This window comes from Photinus pyralis, unplaced genomic scaffold (assembly GCF_008802855.1).
Source record: "Photinus pyralis isolate 1611_PpyrPB1 unplaced genomic scaffold, Ppyr1.3 Ppyr1.4_LG3a, whole genome shotgun sequence".
Lineage (NCBI taxonomy): Eukaryota > Metazoa > Arthropoda > Insecta > Coleoptera > Lampyridae > Photinus > Photinus pyralis.
This window is the reverse complement of record NW_022170509.1, coordinates 7587448-7593989: the sequence shown is the minus strand read 5'-3', so window position 1 is coordinate 7593989 and position 6542 is coordinate 7587448.

Sequence of the window (6542 nt, the reverse complement as noted above, 5' to 3'; positions counted from 1 at the left end):
AGAATTATTATGACACTACTTAGACGCACTAACGAAATGTTTCGTACCAACCTGAATGATGCACGGACCATGTGGAGAAAAAATAGGCGAGCTCCCTGCATGGATCACAATAAGGGACAGTGACTTTGTACAAACAATTTCCTGAAGGACTTTTGTGTCGAAGCCAACATTGACATTGACCGATATGCACAATTCAGGATAATGGGACAATGGGAGAAGCTTTACAGTAAACGGTATACTATTGGATAATCGATGGGTAGTTCCCTACAACCCATCTTACCCGAAAATACAAACACATACAGGCGCAAGGTAGTATTTATATTATACTGTGAAATCCTTATCCTTATTATTGGGTATTAGCACAGGGACTATACAGGATGACGTTCAAGAAATGAGAGACAAGCTGAAATTTGGCAAGGTACTTTGTTTTAAGGTATTAAATACTGTCTGAAACCCCCGCGCCGATGCGTTGAGCTCGTCACCCCAAATGCACACCCTAAGTGGCGTAAAATATACATTTTTTGAAATTTTGCTCAATAACTCTAAAACTAAGCATTTTAAGAAAAAAATGTCAAAAGAGAGAAGAAAATTTGCTACCACATAGGTATACATCAAATGTTTTAGATGTTCAGTGGCGCAAATTTCGCAAAACCTATTCAACTACTTAATTGAAATACTATGGTAGGTATTTTATTTTCTAATATTACTATTAAACGCCGGAAATTGTTCATTTAGGTTGCCTAAAAAGTGCCCCCCCCCCCACCCTCCTATATCTCGAAGCAGCCACCTCCACTCCAATAATGAGTGTGTCGGCTTTTCCGGTATCTCATTTTCTGTAGTCCGTTCAGTCCGTACTGGTCATTTTATTATAAAGTAATGCGCTCGTTATGCGCTCACACGCGCCACCGATAATAACTCTTGCGCTATTATCGTTTTTTAGCAATCCGAAAACATATTTGGGTGGGGCCAAGTATACATAGCCCCCCCCCCCCACTACGTAATTTGTCGACCTGTGTGAACTTGGCCCCCCAACTATAGAAAGCAATAATTTTCGTGATTGAAATGGATTGCGCTTCGTTTGCGCACGTTTGCGTACAATTGCATTTTGTTTGCGCGTTGTCGATTTCAAAATTACGAAGGAATCAAATTTGGGGGGGGGGGGGCTAACTTCACAACTGCCCCCCCCCCAAGTTTACAAATTTGACATTTTTTTTCTTGTGATCGTTTGCGCATGTTTGCGCTCCCAATCCCTTCGTTTGCGCCCCCGTCGTTTTTGAGTTAGGTATTCCAAATACAAAATTCCATACTGGCCTCCCATTTTTCAAATTTGCCTTTTTTTTCCATTTGATCGTTTGCGCTTCGTTTGCACACGTTTGCGCAGAATTGATTTGATTTGATTTATTTTATAATTCCTTTTAACAATTATCGATATTGTATAGGAAGCGTCAAGTATAGGTATATGACAAAAATTAATAAGACAATAAACTATGACAAACATTAGATACATAAAATAGACAATTCAACATACTACTTTTCATTACAAAATTTGAAATATTCGGCGATGGAATAAAAACAATTTTCATTTTAAGTAACTTTTAAGTTGGCATTTAAATTGATGCAGGTTACAGGAACTCTTTATATATATTATTGCATTTTGTTTGCGCGCTGCCGGTTTTAAAATTACGAAGGAATCAAATTCGGGGGGGGGGGGCAACTTCACGACTGCCCCCCAAGTTTACAAATTTCACTTTTTTTTCTTGTGATTTTTCAAATTTACATTCCATTGTTCTGGATGAAGAGGGTCTGACAAGCCTGAGTAGCCCACCTCCGGGGTCCCTGTAGGCACGATGTCAGAGGAATTAAACACAATGACTTTTTAGCGCATTTTACAACGAAGTTAGGTGCGCTGTTGCAGCCACTTTCTCTGTCCGTCCGTCTGTCCGAGGCCTTTACTACTCATACAGTTTGCAAGATATTCGTTCTTTTCGCATTCGCTTTGGCACCTGATCAAAAAAATATTTTGACGATTCATGTGCGCATGCGCAGGCTGCGCAATATCAACTTTCTTATTTATTAATAGTTTTGTTGAAATTCTAAGTACAGATACTTCTACTAAAGTCAAACATATCGCAAATAGTAAAATTCAAATGTGCACATGCGCGCAGACTGCGCAATGCCAACATTTTTATTTATGGAGATATTTCTTTGAAATGTCAGATGCTACAGATGCTTCTAGTAAAGACAAACATATCCCGTATTGTACAAATCAGATGTGCTCATGCGCAATGATAACTTTATTATTTATAGAGATATGTTTTTTGAAATTTAACCACAGATGCTTCTAGTAAAAATAAACATATCGCATATGGAAAAAATCAAAAGTGCGCATACGCAATGTCGACACTCGCAAACCCACAGAATGCGAAGCGTTAACTCTTTGGTTTTTAATTTTAACCACAGATGCTTTTAGTGAAAGCAAACTTTAACCTAAAAATAGACCATTTCCATGACCTTTAGGGAAGTACTGATCAATGCATGGAAAATGCGCCTTTGGGCGAAAACTTTTTTCTTTTTTTTGTTCCTCTTACATAGTGCCCATAGGTTTAGTCATCTCGGGTTGATGTACCAATTTATATCTTTTATTTTATAGCAGATGTTAAGCTGACATTTTAACAGGTTTGAATGAGAAGGCTAAGTCGCCCTTTAACCTTAATGGCAAATAAAGTGTTGGGAGCGCAAACATGCGCAAACGATTACAAGAAAAAAATGTGAAATTTGTAAACTTGGGGGGCAGTCGTGAAGTTGACCCCCCCGAATTTGTAACCTCGTTATTTTGAAACCGGCAGCGCGCAAACAAAATGCAATTGTGCGTAAACGTGCGCAAGCGAAGCGCAAACGATCAAATGAAAAAAAATGGCAAATTTGAAAAATGGGGGGCCAGTATGGAATTTTGTATGTGGAATAACTCAAAAACGACGGGGGCGCAAACGAAGGTATTGGGAGCGCAAACATGCGCAAACGATCACAAGAAAAAAAATGTCAAATTTGTAAACTTGGGGGGGCAGTTGTGAAGTTAGTCCCCCCCCCCCCCCAAATTTGATTCCTTCGTAATTTTGAAATCGACAACGCGCAAACAAAATGCAATTGTACGCAAACGTGCGCAAACGAAGCGCAATCCATTTCAATCACGAAAATTATTGCTTTCTAAAGTTGGGGGGTCAAGTTCACACAGGTATTTTGTCGCTGGTATCTATGCCATCTGATACATCTGGATATGCGCTCAATTGCGCCACTTGAATTAAAGCTAGCGCCATCACGATTAAGCCATGACAAATTTTCAAAAAAGGTTGGGGGAGGGGTAACTTAACGTTTTTAAAAGTTACTTTTTTCTATCAAGTTCTTATACTAAATTGTACCCCTCGATATGCGCTAAAATGCGCCGTATAAAGATATCTTTGCGCCATTCTTGTTTTTTGGTTATGCTTAAATACATTTGGGAGGGCCCAAGTGAATGTAGCCCTCTATAACGCATTTTGCTATCGGTATCTGTGCCACTAGATACATCTGGTTATGGGCTACGTATACTTGATCCCTCCCAAATGTATTTTCGGATTGCTCAAAAACGATAATGGCGCAAAAGTTATTATCGGTGGCGAATGTGAGGGCATACCGAGCGCATTACTTTGTAACAGTATGACAGTCAAATCTCTAGGGGGGGGGGGGGGCTGTTAACGAACCCCTTGCAGTCAGTGTTCCCGTAGATTAATTTCAGGTTGTTAAGCATGGTGTACGTGTGTGCGATTGGTTATTTTTTGTCTTTGTCGACCGTTGAAGCAGTTATTGTCACTAGACGTAAAAAGACGTTCATTGAAAAAAGGCGATGAAAATTGAAAATATTAGGGCGGTTGGAACACATGAAGTATCGAAAAATCTATTTAATAAAGAATTATCATTAGTCATCTATCGAAGGGACTTCGGCCCATTTTTGTATGGCAGATCAGTACTCTATTAGCAAATTTTGACGCCACCATCAGTAAGATCTTCTCGGGGGCCACCACATTCCCTTTGTCGGTACCCACTTCCGAATTACCGTTCACTCGCAAACCGCGTTTAAAATTTCAACTCCACCATCAGTAAGATCTTGTCCGGGTCAACCACATTCCCTTTGTCCGACGTCCATCCTCCCGCAATTCGCGTATGTAGTTTTGTACTACACCATCAGTGAGGTATTGGGGGCAACCTCATTCCTTTTGTCGGTACCCACTTCTGACGTCCCGTTAACCCGCACTTCGTTTTTAATCGATTTCGCTGAAAATCCTCCACAAAATAGCACTCAATTTTTGGAACACTTTTCATAGCTCGAGTTTCTATTGGCGACACGAGTAAGAGAGCCCGCGATTTTGGATTTAGGAAACTTTAAACCGCATGACAAAATTCATAGGGGGAGGCAACCTTTGGGCGGCCGATGCCGATTACCCCACAAGGACGCGCGCCTTGCAAAAATTGGTTTATTTCGCCTCTCCGAAAAAAAACCGGTATGTCGTCACGCAGGAGTTGGGCGCGTTTATAAGATCTTTCCGACGACACCAATTTGAAAACAATCGGACCCAAACTATAGAAGAACTGAACACCACGTTAGTATAACACTCGGGGATGGCGCCCAGATGTCGTTGACCCCAGATCTTGAAGCCCCGTTCCTAAACTTGTTCATTACATGGCCCCGGTAGGTACATGTACAATTATACACTCCTCCTCTTTCCACAAGCGTCCTTCTACGGGCCCGAAGTGAGATTAGAAGCTACCTTTTTACAAATAAATTTTCAAAAATGCGATAAAAAAGGAGAGTTTAAAAAATATTGACTCTTCACAGCAACACTAACTGCAAGTAGGAACTAATCGGAGAATGAGGTGCCGGAAAAGTCGAGACGCCCACGATTCGGGTGGGGGTGGTTGCTCAGAGTTATGGGGGTCACTTCGAAGATTCCCTTGCAGGCATTGAATTCATCATGTTGTAGGCAACCTAAGTGAACATCTGAATTTTCTTCTCTATAATTTTTCTCCCTTGACATTTTTCTTTAAAATGCTTAGTTTTAGAGTTATTAAGAAAAATTTTAAAAAAAGGTACATTTTATCCCACTTAGAGGGTGGTTTTAGGGTGACGGGCTCAACGTGTCGGCGCTGGGCTCTCAGAGGGTGTTTAGACCCTTATAACAAAGTACCTTACCAAATTTCAGTTTGTCTCTAATTTATTGAACGTTGCCGATATGATAGGCTCTGTGGTGTATGTCGCTAACGTGGATTCGGCACCATCCTTTTTGGAATGTATTCCGTTTCATCCTCACGATTGTAAAAGGTGCACGGTCGTTTAAAGAACCTACGGGCTGTGGGTTTTATCACGTACAAGATTACCTCTGAAGCAGCTAAATCGTTACATCTAATAGATGATGATGCGAAGTGGGATGAAGCTATAGAGGAAGAAATATAAACAGGATCTAATGGAAGATTATCTGCACACGATTTATATGGTTCAACAACAATCCGTTGGGGATAGTGAACACGATTTACGTCATTTTGATCAAACGGTCTCAGGGTTTGACCTTCCAACTATTAAAGACGCAAGTACTAGGTAAATGCCGATATAATTGATGTCAAAAGGAATGATGAATGAATACATAAAAAAGAGAACCGTGCGATAAAATCATAGATGCGGTGAATCAAGAAAGTTCAGAAGAATGCTTCTTTCCTTCAGGTGCTGGAGGTACTGGGAAAACATTTATGTATAAAGCGTTCACATCAAAAATTTTGGGCGGTCGGGGTTTGGTCACATCAGTGGCTCCACCTTTAAAGAAGGAAAGGAAATATCTATGTGTAATGTCTGTGGATAGAAGCTTACAACTACTGTGGTTAAAATTTAAAAAATATAAATAATATGACATTGCGCAGTTTGCGCATGCGCACATCTGATTTTCATAATATGCGATATCCTTGTCTTTACTAGAAGAATCTTTGGTTCAAATTTAAAACAAGTAAAAAGGTTTTGGTCCTAAGGCGAGTAATTTCGATGCATTGATCAGTACTTCCCAAAAGGCCATAGCCATGTGCTCTATGTCTTTCTTTCTTGAAGCATCAATGGTTAAAATGTCACAGAAACATTTTGTTAAATAAAGAAGTTGGCACTGCGCAGAATGCGCATAGACTGCACATGCGCACATTTAATGTTTACAATGTAAGATATGTTGGCCTTTAACAGAAGCATCTGTGATTAAGATTTTTTTTGGCTCAGGTGTCAGAGCTATAAGCTACCGAATTCAAAAAGAACGAACGAAATACAAGTATATTGAAAACTGCAGGAGTAGTTAAGGCCTCGGATGGATGGACGGACGGATAAAGTGATCATAGTGCCTTCCAACATGAGTTTGAAAATTCGCAAAAGGACACAAGGCTCATTGTGGAATCGCTAGGAGCTAAAATAATAAAATGTATTACTTATTCTGGGGAACGGAGGGGACAAAGGGTCTAATGCAGTAAAAATGAATTATAAT